We start from the raw sequence: 15,690 nt of genomic DNA, 5'->3' as shown, positions 1-15,690 counted from the left end.
CACAAACCCTGGGACATTCACCTGAGAATTGATAATGAAAGGGAAATAAACTATCTGTATTAAAATGGACATAAATGTCCAAAGAGATTAGTCCTGTCACAAAACATGTAAAAGAGATATGGTGGCCTATGCCATAATAACCTTTCACCTAATGCAGAAACTAACTATGCAGCAATCTCACCTCTCCAGAATATAGTGAAGAATGAGTCAGGTCTGAGCAGCCAAATACATGTTACATGGTCCATGTACTGAAATAGTTATAGCAGCTCTTTTTGTGGTGGCTAAGAATTGGAAATTGAGGGGATGCCAACCAATCGGGGAATGGCTGAACAAGTTGTGGCATTGGATTGTAATGGAATATTATTGTGCTATAAGAAATGACAAGCAGAATGATTTCAGAAAAAACCTGGGAAGACTTACATGAACTGATACAAAACAAAGTGAGCAGAATCCGGAGAATTTTGTGTGTAGTAACAACAATGAAGAACTGTGAATGACTTGGCTATTCTCAGCAATACAAAGATCCAACTCAGTGACAAAGGACTCATGATGATAAATGCTATCCACCTCCAGAGAAAGAACTGATATTGTCTGAATACAGACCAAAGCATACCATTTTTCATTTCCTTTCCCTTCTCTCTCTCTCTCTCTCTCTCTCTCTCTCTCTCTCTCTCTCTCCTCTCTCTCTCTCTCTCTCTCTCTCTCTCTCTCTCTCTCTCTCTCTCTCTCTCTCTTTCTGTCTCTCTCTCTGTCTTACTTTCTTTCTTATATGGAAATGTTTTAATGCTTGCACATATATAACCTATATCAGATTGCTTGCCATCACAGGGAGGGGGGAGAGAAGGATGGAGGCATAGAATTTGAATTCAAAACTTGACAAAAAAGAATGTTAAAAATTGTTTTTTACATGTAATTGGGGGGAGGAATAAAATAGTATTTTTTAAAAAAGACAAAAACCAAAGACCTTGTACCAGAAAATTTATGTCCTTTAGTAATGGGCAGCAGCCTGGCAGAGTGAATGGAAAGCTGACCTCAAAGCCAGAAAGATCCGGGTTCAAGTCTTGCCTGGCTGTGTGACCCTGGACAAGTCACGACCCATCTCTAGAAGTATGAGTTGCCTTGGTTAGAGGCCATTCCTCATTAGGAACTCCCTACAATCAATAAAATCTGGGGTCTAGATCTCATTCTATCCTGCTTTGGTCATAAGATAATCATTCCCAGAGATTATAAAGTCCTGGTGACCAAGAGCTGTTTTGTGTCTTTGTACCCTCAGTGCCTCAGAAACAGGAAAATAGTATACACAATGAATGCAACAGTGTCAGTGGAAAGAACAACAAAAACAAAACAGTCAAAACTGAACACTTTAAAATTATCATGAAATAGCTTGGCGCCAAAGGAGAGAGATGACAAGGCATTTCTCCTTGCTTCTTTGCAGAGGTAGGGGGTTACAGGTACAGAATACTACATATAAGGCAGACTTTTTCAACATATTATATGGTTTTACTCAGGGTTATGCTATAAATGTTTGGCAACCAGTTCTCCCCCCAACCCCCCCAAAAAACAAAAACCAAACCCCAAAACTTTGGATATCTTTTTAAATTTAATCTGCATTATCACCATTTTCTCCATAATTTTTAAAGTCTAGATAATCAATAAAATAACACTTCAAACCCTGATTTCTAGCTTTTGCCAATTTCTGAAGTATAAATGCTCACACTGAAAATTTAACAGTTAGAAAACTATGTCAGCTGATCCCAGCTTATCACTGGTTTACTGGACTTTTCCTCCCTCTTTTTAGGTTTTTTTTTGGTCAGGAGATGGTTATTTAGGTGGAGGAGAGTAGAGGAATATGTAGGAAATTATAGGTGAAATAAAAAACGAAATTTATTAATAAAATTTTATTTTAATGTTATTTTAAGAATTTTTTTTAAAATGTAAATTGTTGGTGATCAGCCTGACCCACAGGATAAAAATAATAAGGACCAAATAAGTTCAACATAAAGTGACCAGGGTCAGGCACACACAATCTAACAACCAACAAACATTTAAAAAATACCTACTATGTTCCAAACACTGCAATAGTTTTTGGGCATACAAAGATGATAAATGACAAGTTCGGTCCTCATGGATACCATATCAACTGATTAATAGCAACAAATTACTAATTTGTTGAGGACTGGTAGAGGCAGGCACACTGACACCACTGAGAAGTGAAAGCTGATCACCAACAATTGTCTGACAGCAGGAAAGAAGTCCAGGAAAAAAAATCATACAAAGTAGACCTAATGACTTAAAAACTTAGCAATCTGGGGCCATTCAGTGAAGGTACAAACACTCATATTTACCTCACTGTGTTCAGGAAAGATTCAAATTAACATTGAGTGTGCCTTGTTTAAGAAAGCAGGGAAATCTAATACAATTTAAGGTACATTTGCATGAAAAGTGAATTGGGCATGCAACTAAAAAAACTAGAAAAAGAGCAAATTAAAAGCCCTAATTAAATACCAAAATGGAAATCCTGAAACTCAAAGGAGAGAATAATAAAATTGAAAGTAAAATAAACCATTGAACTAATAAATAAAACTTGGAGCTGGTTTTATGAAAAAGCCAATAAAATAGATAAATCATTGATTAATTTGATTAAAAAAAGAGAAGAAAACCAAATTATTAGTTTTAAAATTAAAAGGGTAAATGCACCACCAATGAAGATGAAATTAAATCACTTATTAAAAGTTATTTTGCCTAGTTATATTCCAGTAAAACTGACAATCTAAGTGAAATGGATGAATATTTAAAAATATAAACCATCCAGATTAATAGAAGAGGAAATAGGATATTTAAGGAACCCTATCGTAGAAAAAGAAGTTGAACAAGACATCAATGAGTTCCCTAAGAAAAAAAATCACCAGGAACAGATGGATTCACAAGTGAATCCTACCAAACATTTTAATCCCACTACTATGTAAACTATTTGAAAAAGATAAGTAAAGGAGTCCTACCAAATTCCTTTTAGATACCAATATGTTTTAATACCTAAACCAGGGAGAGAAAAAATAGAGAAAGAAAAGTATAGACTAATTTCCCTAATGAATATTGATGTAAAAATTTAAAATTAAACACTAGCAAGGAAATTATAACAATATATCACAAAGATCATCTATTATAACCAGGTGGGATTTATACTAGAAATGCAGAGCTGGTTTAATATTAGGAAAACTAACAGAATAATTGACCATTTCAGTAACAAACCCAACAAAAATCATATGATTATTTCAATAGATACAGAAAAACTTTTGATAAAATACAATGCTCATTCCCATTGAAAACCCTAGAAAGCATAGGAATAAATGGAACTTTCCTTGAAACGATAAGTCGATAAGTCGTATTTATCTAAAACCAACAATAAGCATTATCTGTAACAGGGATAAGCTAGAATCCTTCCCCATAGTATCAGAGGTGAAACAAGGATGCCCATTATCACCACTGTTATTCAATATTGTATTGAAAATGTTAACAATAGTAATAAGGGGAAAAAAAGAAAGTGAAGGAATTAGAATAAGCTATGAAGAAACAAAACTATCACTCTTTGCAGATGACAGTGGTTATAGTTAGAGAATCTTAGAGAGTCAACTAAAAAACTAGTTGAAATAATTAACAGCTTTAGCAAAAAAGCAGATATAAAAGAAACCTACATAAACCATTAGCATTTCTATATATTACCAACAAAGTCCAACAGCAAAATGTAGAAAGAGAAATTCCATTTAAAATAGCTGAAAACTATATAAACTACTTGGGAATCTACCTCTCAAGACAAATCCAGAAATTATATGAACACAATTATAAAACACTTTTGGCATAAAGTAAGATCTAAACAATTGGAAAATATTAATTGCTCCTGGGTAGGCTAAGCCAATACAAAAAAAATGACTTCACCTAAATTAATGTACTTATTCAGTGCCATTTTTTTTTTTTTAGGCAATTCGGGTTAAGTGACTTGCCCAGGGTCACACAGCTAGTAAGTGTCAAGTGTTTGGTCTGAGGCCGAATTTGAACTCAGGTACTCCTGACTTCAAGGCTGGTGCTCTATCTACTGTGCCACCTAGCTGCCCCAGTGCCATTTTTTTAAGCTTTCTTTTTTCTTAAGGTACATTTTAAAAAGTTAATATATATTAAAAAGCTTCAGAAAACTTTGTGGAGAATTGTTGGAGGGCACTGTCATGACCATGAGGTTGAAATTTACAGCAAGAGTGACCCAAAAACCCCATTTAATCACTTAGAGTCTGAGAGGGTCTTCTCTGAACTCTACTATCCTCTTGTAGGATGGTTTTGTCTGAGTGACTTTACTTCACATAGTGGACTCTTAACCAGTACCAGATTGTTTTGATGATTACTACTTTGTAATAGTTTGAGATGTGGGACTGGTAGGCCACCTTCCTTCACATGGCCAATAAATACAGTGGTGGATCAGTGGAAGAAATTAAGTACACAATACACAGTAGTAAATGAGCATAGTAATATTTGATAAACCCCTAAATCTAAGCTTTTGGAACAAGAACTTACTGGTGAATAGTCTTCATTTGTTTCAAGCCATCTGATACAGTGGGGGTTTTAGGGGAAGGATGGAAAGTTCAGTCTTAGGAGCAGGGTTTCAAGTCTAAGAGAGTTCCACCCTTGGCTTCTTGAGCCTCCAGACCACTAGGCCTAGCACAAGCTTTCTACCCCCCATTCCACCAAAGTATAGGGTAAGCAGCAGAGATGGAAGGAAAAACATCAAGGGGCTGGAGCATAAGGAACCTGGGCTAGGGAACATAAAATGTTCAGGTGTTCCAGGAGAACAAAACAAGGGAGAATAAGATGGGAACTGTCTGTCTGCCCACCTGCCTGTCTATCGTGTAGAGAACTATTCAATATAGACTGTCCTGGGCAAAGACAGGGAGGAGAGCAACAGGAGGAGGCAGTGTCTATTAGCAGGCTAAACAACTATGCCGCTCTCCTAAACTGTATTTTTTTGTTGCTGCATTTTGTGCACCCCAGTAGATGGTCTTATATATCCTCCTTGCTTTTTTAATTTAATTTTTTCAATAAACAAAAATGTATTTTTTCACTCCCAACCACTCCCTACTGAAAATAAAGGAAAAAAAATCAACTCTTTGTAATAAATATATGTAATAAAACAAAACAAATTCCTGCACTGGCCATGTCCAAATATGTACCTGTACCCTGAGTCCGTAATTACTCAGAAGCTGGGTTAGCATTCTACATCCTCTGGATCCTCTGGAATTGTTATACATCCTCTTTAGATACCATTTATCTAGTCCAACATCCCCTTAATTTTACAGATGAAGAAACTGAGGCTCAGAGAGACTGAATGATTCACTTAAGATCACACAGATAGAAAATGGCAAAGCCTAGATTCCTTTGACAGGAATTTGGTCCTTTAACAAACCTGAATCAGTGGGTTTTTTTCCCTGCTGCATCCTTTTCTGCTGTGCTGTTTCTTTCTCTAGTGAGTAATTTTACTCTTATTGTGGGACGGGGGTAGGAGGAGGGGGTTGATAGTCAACTGTCTCTCTGCAAATGTTAAAATAATTTTGAAAATAATCACAGAGAACTTACCAGCCCACATACAATTTTGCTTTCTTTTTTACCTGTCTGCTCTCTCCTAAGGCAATTTACTGAGGAATAAAATACTATAAAACATTTTATTATTACAATTTTTATTTATCTATTTACCAAATTTGGCAAGATAGTAATTTGATCCCTGACACTTATTATTAATACAGTGTTTGATATTTTAAAAAAAGACTTCATAGTTTTTGAAAATATTCACTAGAGAGAATGGAATATTGATGACAAATATATATTGCAAAATAGAATATAGATCAGAGATATAACTAGTGTTTCTGGTGCCCAGGATATCACAAGAGAAATGTGTCTTCAATCAATGGTATATATTAAATACTTTCCATGTGCCAGGCACTAGTGATGCAAAAGAAAAAATCAAAGTCTATGTCCTCAAAAAGCCCATTTTCTAAAGGGAACAAAACTATAAAATCAAAATTTTTAAGGCAAATCCAGCAGTGGGGGTGGAAAGGCACCTCAGGACATAAAGACATGTAAATGAAAATCCCAGAAGACCAGAGGCTTCCTCCCTAGAAAGTGACTAAGTTGGGGCCAGGCTAGGACTGGGGGAGGGAACTGAGACATCTGGTAATTTCCTACTTTAGCTCATTGTTCTTGCTAACTAGTTGCTAAGCTCAGTTATTTATATCTGCTGAAGGAACCAATGCAATTATTGCATTCTACATTTCTAAATTTCTGCACCCTTGACCGAAGTCCAGGTTGCCCCTCCCAGTTACGGATCTCCCATGGTTATAACTCATTACTTCCAACTGGGTATGACTTTCTGGAAAAAAAAAATTTCTCTGCAGGCTCCGACTTTCCAAAATAAAACAAAACAAAACTTTCCAATCCTCAGTATGGAGACTGTGAGAGAAATCCCTTTATCTGGCTTTGAGTCACGAAGTTGTGGTAAATCTTTTCTACTGTAAAGTGAAAAACGGTGGCTTGAAAATTCCTTTAAATGACTAAAAAGGAATAATAATAACAATGATTAAACAGTCAAGAATGTTGAAGTCTCTGTCCTCCTGGCTCAGGAATGAGTCTCGTTAAAGCATCTATCCAGTTTTAGCAAGAATAATCACTTTAATCCATATAGGCCATTCATATAGCTCAGTGGAGACAGTTGAGAGACTTTGAATGAGAAAATTCATATAGGAAGCCACAAACTATCATGGAAAGAGTGAGGCTTGGTGTCAGGAAAACATGGGTTCAAATCCTGCCTCTGACACATTCTTTAAGGCTAAGGTATGAAGCGCTTGCCTTATGGAATTGGTGGAGAGAGTTCCTGGACCGATGAAATCATAACTTGTGATGTAAAACAACTAATTATCCCTTGCGGCTCTCCTACTTAACCTGCCGAACCAGGTCCAGTTTGCTGTTGACCTGTCTTCTCAGCTCTTTCCTCTCGGTTTGGTTCCTGTAACTATAAACATAGGGTCAATCAATGCTAATTCTCCCAGTTACCACACAGGGATTCTGGGAGGATTAATGAGTAGGAATCACTTTAAGCTTTTTGGAGCAAGGTGCTACATAAATATAAGGCATTATTGTAGCACTCAGCCTCCTTCATCAGTAGGCTGCTACACCACCCTTGCAGCTTCTCCCACCAATTAATCCCCATGAATAAATGGTGTATGATTAAGAACCACAAAAGGAAGAAAGCCTTTGATCTGGAAAGTGATTGTTTTTAAAAACTGATCAGTTAAGGAGAACTAATTGGCTCCTCCCTGAACTTCTTCAGGGGCCTGAGCATCATGGAAGGCAACGTTTTCTTCAGGTGTTTTTTCTTTCAGTTTCTTCTGTTGTCCATTGGAGAAATTTGTTACCCAGAGTTCAGGGTAATTTAAGCCAACTTTAGGATGAATAGGCCAGGAGCTTTTGCTGGTAACAGTGCTTTGCTTTCTGTTCCAAAGGATGAAGAGAAAAAGGTAAGCGCTGATGAAAAATACAAACATTAAAGTAGCTTCACAAAATATTCACAGATGAAGGAACAGGATTTAGGAAAGGGAAGGGAATAAGCATTTATTTAGCACCTACTATGTGCCAGGTACTTGCTAATTTACAATATTATCTCATTTAATCCTACCTCCCAATTTGAGGCAAATTGAATCATTCAAGGATAGGTAACAGTAGGTAGTGGCAAAGCTGGCATAATAATAATAATAGCTTGTATTCAAATAGCGTGTTATGGTCTGCAAAGCACTTTGCAAATATCTTATTTTATTCTAAATTTCCCATTTACAACAATCCTGGGAGGTAAATGTGATCATTATCCATATTTTATAGATGAGAAAACTGAGGTAGACAGAGGTTAAGTGACTTGCCCAGGGTCTCACAGCTAATAAATAACTCGAGGTGGGATTTGAACTTGGTTCTATTCTGACTCCAAGCCTAACACTCTATCTATTGCACCACCTACATTGAAGCCAGGGTCTCCTATGTATCCATTAACTACTCCTTCCATTTGGATTTTGGGTTCCCATATTCTACATTTACCTTACTCTCTTTTATTCAGATCCTGATCACTTTATTAATTATCCATCCAGCCTCTCTTAACTTTGGAAATATTAAATACTATAAAATGCGGGGTAGGAGAGGTAGTACGTTATAGAGGATAGAGAGTTACCCTCAAGCCAGATTCAAATCCCACTTCTGACACATACTGTGTAACTCTGAGCAAATCATTTAACCTCTTAGTGCTTTAGGTAACTCTCTAAGATGGAATCACAGGTCCAATTCTTATCTCGATTTAAATGTAAGCCATTATTTTATGGGTAGTTTTTGTCTATAGGGGAGAAACAACCACTGGTCCAGTTCTTTTAGCCACACTCTCAATTTTGGATTATTCATTCTGATGTACTTTATATTTGCTAAGAATATGCCTGTTGTAACTTGCAGACATATCGAATGGCAGAGAGAAAACATTCTAGATGTGAGCTTGTGTAATAGAAAGAACACTGAATTCGAACTCAGAGGTCTGGGTTTGAATTTTGGCTTCTTTTCTCTCTGGATGACCTTAGGTGAGTCACTTACTTCTGACTCTTAGAATCTCTGGTTCCCATCAAAGCTTAACTTCACCTTCACAAGATCATTTGTGATCTCCCTAGCTTATTAAATCTCCCCTGCTTCTCCTCCCCTCCCACCCCCACCAAATGAATCACCACATATTCATTTTGAATAGAGATACAGCAGAATGTTGTGCAAGGGTTTCCGGCATTTTCCAGCCCTGTACCTGTATCCCTCCACTTAATATTAAGGAAATGAATTCTAGAGTTTACCATGAATATACATATGCAAAATGAAAGAGATTAATTTTTCATAAAGAAAACTTTTTTGGCTTATAATAGCATTTTGGTATGATAAAGTTAGGGTGGCTAGGCAGTACAGTGAAGGGTGTCAGGCCTAGAGTCAGAAAGACTCATCTTCCTGAGTTCAAATCTGGCCTCAGACACTTACTATCTGTGTGACTTTGGGCAAGTCACTTAACTCTGTTTGCCTCAGTTTCCTTATCTATAAAATGAGCTGGAGAAGAAATGGCAAACCACTCCAGTATATTTGCCAAGACAACTCCAAATAGACTCTTGAAAAATCAAACGTGACTAAGAACAGTTGAATAATAAAGTTGTTAAGTGTTTATCAATTTATTCCACCCATGATTCCCCCCCCCACTAACATTACTACTTTGCAAAATTTCAATAGGACACTATAGATAGTTACCAAAACAAGATTCTTATACTCCATAGAATATGTACATAAAAAGGTGAGAACCCCTTCTATAGTGGGTAGAAATCTGGCCTCACAGTTAGGAAGACCTGGATGCAGGGGTATGCTGGTAAATATTTAACATCTTGTTCTCTGGGGAAAGAAGTATGTAGGACGTACTTTTGAGTTTAATTTGCTTTATTAACATTTTCTACATCATTTTCTTAATTCTAAACAATCAACAAAACAAGAAATTTGTAATTTTATGATTTCCAAAGTACAAATGCTCACATTAAAAATTTAACAACCAACTCATAGTGGGTTAGCATTGGTGCCAGCATATCCTTCTCTGGATTCAAGCCCTATCTCTGATACATGCTGACCAAGCCACCCTGAACAAGTCATTTAACTTCTCATTGCCTCAGGCAATTCCCTAAAACCATTGCAGGATAGACATCCATCTGCACTGGTAGATAAAGTTTCTTCATCTGGGAGTTCCTTGGTAATGTTATCTCCCACAAGAGAAGGTGAGACTCCTGGGAGCAAGAGAGCAAGGAGTTTCATTTTTGGATTTGCATCCTAAGTGCCCAGCATTTTCCCTGCTGACTTTGGATGACACTACTGTCACCATTTCGACTAGGAGAAATAGCACTGTGCCTGGCATACAGTGGGTGTTTAATAAATACTTGTTAATTGACTGATTGATGTTTCACATTTGGTGACTTAATAAAAAGAAGCTATAGACATGAAGAAAAGGGAGTGAAAATCATTGGCTAAGACATGAAGGATTTTGATGCTCTAACTTACTAAGCCCCATTCTTATAGAGTTGGATACATTTTGAGTCTGCCTAGGTTGGCATTGTGACATAGTAGAAAGACCACTGGGCCTAGGTTCAAGTCCCAGCTGTGACAATTATTAGCTGTATTACTGTTATTAAGTCACTCAAGCTCTGTAAGACAGCTTTCTCACTTATAAAATGGGAGTGATACTGCTATCAAAACTAACACGTATATAATTAAATTTGATTCAAAAAAAAAATCAACTAATCAATACACATTTATTGTGAGTCTACTAGATACAAGGTATTAGAGAAACAAATATAAAAAGTATTTTGTTGTTATTCAGTCATTTTTTTAGTTATGTCTGACTCTTCGTGACTCTTTTTGGGGTTTTCTTGGCAAAAATACTGGCGTGGCTTCCATTTCCTTCTCCAGCTTATTTTACAGATGAGGAAACTGAGGCACAAGCAGGGTTTAATGACTTGCCCAACATCACACAACTCGTGTCTCAGACAACAAGTGTCTCAGGCCAGATCCAAACCCATGAAGATGAATCTTCCTGACTCTCCATCCACTGTGCCACCTACTTGTCCCATACAAATAATGTCTTGCCCTGATGCCCTTTTGCTGGAAGGTGGGGATGGGATGTGTTCCCACATAACTAAATTAAAGTTACATACAAAGTAAAGACAAAGAGATTTCTGGGGGTAAGTCAATAATAACTGGAGGAAGCAGGAAAGGCCTCTTAGAGGAAGGTTCTAAATTGAACCTTAAAGGGAACTAGAAGTTCTGTGAATCAGAAGTGAAGAGAGAGGGCATTCCAGACATGGAGACCAGACGATGCAAAGTCACAGAGGTGGGAGATAGAATGCTGTGTACCAGAAACAGCGCGACATGTGCAAGATCTTGTGTTAAGGGGAGATTCAAAGATATATACAATTATGGGTCTTGCTAACTACAAAGTAGTTACAATCTAATGTTGGGAAAAGACAAATACACAGATAACTACAGCACAGGAGGAGTAAGAAAATTACAAAGGGTAAGGTCAATCAAGCAATAAATATTTATTAAAACAAATACTACGGGCAGACACAGTGCTAAGCCCTGGGGAGACAAAGAAAGGCAAAGGACAGCCCCTGCCCTCTGGGGATGCAAAGTGTTATGAAAAATTAGAGTAGTGCGAGGTCAGTTTCACTTGAAGGTGAGTGTGGTGAACGGGAAGGTTTAATGTAGAAGGTAGTGTTTGAGTTAGGTGTTGGAGAACATGAGACGGAGGAGTCCATTCCAGGCATAGAGATGGTATAAGCAAAGACAGAAAAGGGCAAGAAAAGAACAGAGGACAAAGAGTAGGTTTTCTGGAACATATTCAGTGGGAAACAATAGGGGATAAATCTGGGCAGGTAGCTTGGAACCAGATCATGGAGGATCTTCTCTACATTTCTTTTTTATATCTAAGTTGGCCATTGAGTTCCTTGAGCATTCACATCAGTCTTTTCAGACAAATCCCATTTTTCTATCTCATTGGAATTCATTCCCTTTGTGTCTTTAGAATTAAAATTTTAAGTATCTCCCCTCCTTCCTGGGCTGACTTTCCCTAAAACATTTTACTCCATAGAATGCTAGGTATTTCCCCCCAGAATCTTTTGAAATCTGCTTTTCCAAAATCTAGGGTGAATATCAGACCGTGACCAGATTTCTTCTCCTCTATCATAAACTCTAGGATACAATGGCCACTTTTCCTCAGGATTTCCATCACTTCCCTCTCAGCAACTAACTTCTCCCTGTTGATGAAAATCATATCTTCTATCACAGAGTCTAGTTGAGAGTTTGGTAAACTATTATTATTATTATTATTATTGGCTAAGCAATGTGGTTAAGTGACTTGCCCAGAGTCACACAGCTAGTAAGTGTCAAGTGCCAGAGGTCAGATTTGAACTCAGGTCCTCCTGACTCCAGGGCTGGTGCTCTATCCACTGCACCATTTAGCTGCCCCCGCTAATAAACTCTTAATAAAAGGATTTGTTCTGTGAAGTTTGGATTCAGTCAAAAGGCTGCACTTGAGGACCTAGAGGGCCACATGTGGCCTTGAGGCTGCGGGTTCCCCACCCTGGTAGTACAACCAAGCCTTTTCTCCCTTCCTCTTCCTCCTCTTCCTCCTCCTCCTTCTTCTCTCTCTCTATCTCTCTGTCTCTCACCTTAAACTTTGTCCATTTGTATAGACATTTGAAACCGTGTGTTTTCCTACTAGCTCTTTTCTGAAATTTCACCTCTTGTGAATTTCTTGTTGCCTTATTTGCAAGAATGAAAAAAATAGCTGTGCCCCTGTAGTCTTTAGTTTCTTGCTAAAGACTTCATAATGGCTTGTACTTTTTCTTTTTAGTTATTTTATGGCAATGTCATTTGTGCCCATGTCAATCACCATAAATAGTTGGTTGTCATCCATTTTGAGAAGTCTTAGAAGGTTCTGCATTATGTCTTGGATATGTGCCCAAGAAAGACGACATACTTCTCTATTGTTCTCATCAGACTGATAAATAGCTGACTGAGTATCTTGAGCAGGGAATCACCAACTATTATTACTCTTCCATTCTTCTCTGCCTCTTACTGAGTGCTCTTTTACTTAAACACTTCTGTGGCTCTGCTGTATCATTCTTTGAAGGATGAGCAGCCTCTCTTCAGGGGAAGAACCTCAAATCTTTTTTTGTTTTTTTAAAGATGAATTGTACAGTGGTCCCATTCCATTCCATTTTCCTCTGTGTAACATTCTTCCTTTCTCCATCATCCTGACAAAAGTTGCCTCCCCTACTCTACTTTAGATCTCTTCCTCTCTCCCCACCTTCTTCTGAAGCCTTCTTTCCCTGCTTCTCTTTTCAGAATGCTTTATTTTCCTTTACAGTCTAGAGACTAGAGGGGGCATTCTTGGAGTTCCTTTGCCCAGGGCTTAACAGAGGTGGGGGGGGAGGGCTGGCATATAGTAAATGTTTATCTATTGATTCTTCTCCTGTAAGGAGATCAACCTATAATTGGAAGATAAGTAAGAGCAGGAGTGTGCTGCTAAATGTTTAATAATCAGCTCTCTGGGGGGAGTGTGGGGAGGGGCAGGGGAAGATGTATTCGTGACATACTTAAGTTTAAGCTACATTATTAATATTTTTTCCATCACTTTCTTAAGTCTGGAAATCAACAAAACAATAAATCAAGACCTGATTTGTAGTTTACTGATCTTCAAGGTATAAACGTTCACATTGAAAATGTAACAATGGGCTCTTGGGAGTTGGTTCCAAATGGCTCCAGCACACCTCTGGATAAGAGACTGGGTTGAGGCAGATATACTTACCGTTATACACACTATACAAGCTACACATAATTTCCCCTCTGGTCCGTAGTGTTTCTTTGAATACTTGTGGGTGTTTACACCTCAATGCAATGCACCTGGTTAAATTTTGTTTATAGCCAATTATCACCTCTTAATAAGTTGATTACAACCTCATTCAAATTCCTTTCCTTTGTCTCAACTCCACAGTCACAAACTCCTTCAGCCTTGTACCAAGCTACTCTCTGCTTCATCAATTTACCCCACCCACCAATCCACTCTATCAATTTGGTTAACCCTAAAAATGTATAGTCTAAAATGATCCCCTTCCTTTTTCATCCTGACCACTAACTTTTTCTCCTTGAGTCTACACCTTCAGATTCTACTATCTTCATTGATCTTCTTTATCAGTGGGAACCTCCTTAATTATCTTGGATCCCCCTCCTTCAACCAGTAAGTAGAATTTAGACTGACCAATTCTTACCTAGCCTTCAATCACTGAGTGAGTGTTGCCTAAGACAAACTGAGACCTGGGAAAGACCTTAGCTTAAGAAGGCCAAGGTCTGCTACTTCATCTGGGGGCCATAGCCAGTCATCCTGACCTGTCTTGCCACTGGACTCCAATGACTCTGGAGGAGAGAGTGAGGCTGGTGATTTTGCACAGCCCTGCTTCACTTAAATCGAATTCACTTGAAAGTCAAGATATCCCTCTCCTGATGTCTTTGGTCCTCTTCAAGAACACACAACAAGAATTTGGACCAATATCTAGACCAGAGGTAGGGAGCCTTTGGCCTCAAGGCCACATGTGCCCCTTCTAGGTCCTCGGCTATGGCCTTTTGACTGAGTCCAAGTTCTATAGAACAAATCCTTCTATTAAGGGGATTTATTCTGTGAAGTTTGGATTCAGTCAGAGGGTTGCACTTGAAGACCTAGAGGGCTGAATGTGACCTTGAGGCTACAGGTTCCCCACCCCTGATCTAGATATACCATCAATCTCCTTGAACTTTTCCTCAATTTCTCCGAAATTTTGCCACATTTATCTTCCCAAATTCAATCTCTGACCAGCTTTACTCGTCAAAACCCCTCCAAACAACATCCAAGGATGTCAAACTCAACTAGAAATGGATCCTTAATGGCCACATATGGATTTAGAAAGACAAAAATTAACATTATCTGTTATATTGTATTTTTATTTATTTTAAACACCTTTCCTAATTACATTTTAATCTGATTCTGGCCACAGTGGAGAGTTTTGTGGGCCACACTGGTCTAGTGGTCTTGACACTTCTGAACAGGGCTTCCTTTTCTTCCTTATTTGGCTCTGGCCTTTTTCACCTGGTTCTTCTCTGACAACCTTTCTCCAAAGAAGCCAGAAGTAGAATATCTTGTTCTACTTCCCCAACTTTCTCCTTATTCCTGTTGTATTCTCTGTATCATATTCTTGTCAGGGTGATAGGATTATGCCTTATGATCGCTTCTTTGGAGCTACAAGGAATCTCAGAGCTCTGCTGGTCCAACCTCCTTATTGTGCAGATGCCCAGGGGGGTTGTGGGTTGCCTTTGGTGATACAGATAATAAGTGGCAGAGCTAGTGTTGTTTATTGTTTAGTAATTGCTTTCTGTGTTTGTCTTACAATTGGACTTCAAATTTCTTCAATTCCTCTGAATCCCATATGGCTCCTGGCATAATATTAGGTCCAATAAGCAAACAAATGAATAAATGAATATATATGTGTATGTATGTATGTATGTGTGTATATATATATACGTACATATAGACATATACGTATATATGTGTATGTATGTGTGTATAGACGTACTGCCCTTTGGGATCACCTAGCCTATTCTGTGTTTGTTATTTCTTCACTTTAGTGCATTCCTCATACTATTTTCCCAGCCTCATTGGACATCTTTGCCCCTCCTACACTTTGGAATCCAATCAAGCTGGCCTTCTCTCTCTTCCTCACAGACGGCACTTTATCTCCCATCTCCGTGCTTTGAACTGGACACCTACCTTGCCTGGAATTCACTCCCTCCTCATCTGCTCTTCCTAGAGCTCTTCTCTTAATTCAAGACACAGCTCAAGAACATCTTCTGCATGGACTGTTTCCTGATCCCTCCCCCTACTAGTAGTGGCCTCCCCCCCAACTACTTTGTATTTGACTATATTATTCTCTTTTTATTTACTTTATGTACATTTATATATGTACTTTTGTATGAGTAGGAATTGTTCCATTCTTTGAATTTGTATCCCCAGCATTTATCATAGTGCCT

This window comes from Phascolarctos cinereus, unplaced genomic scaffold (genome assembly GCF_003287225.1).
Source record: "Phascolarctos cinereus isolate Bilbo 61053 unplaced genomic scaffold, phaCin_HiC Scaffold_5;HRSCAF=322, whole genome shotgun sequence".
Classification (NCBI taxonomy): Eukaryota; Metazoa; Chordata; class Mammalia; order Diprotodontia; family Phascolarctidae; genus Phascolarctos; species Phascolarctos cinereus.
The sequence above is the reverse complement of the archived record's forward strand: the minus strand, read 5'-3'. Positions refer to the sequence as shown.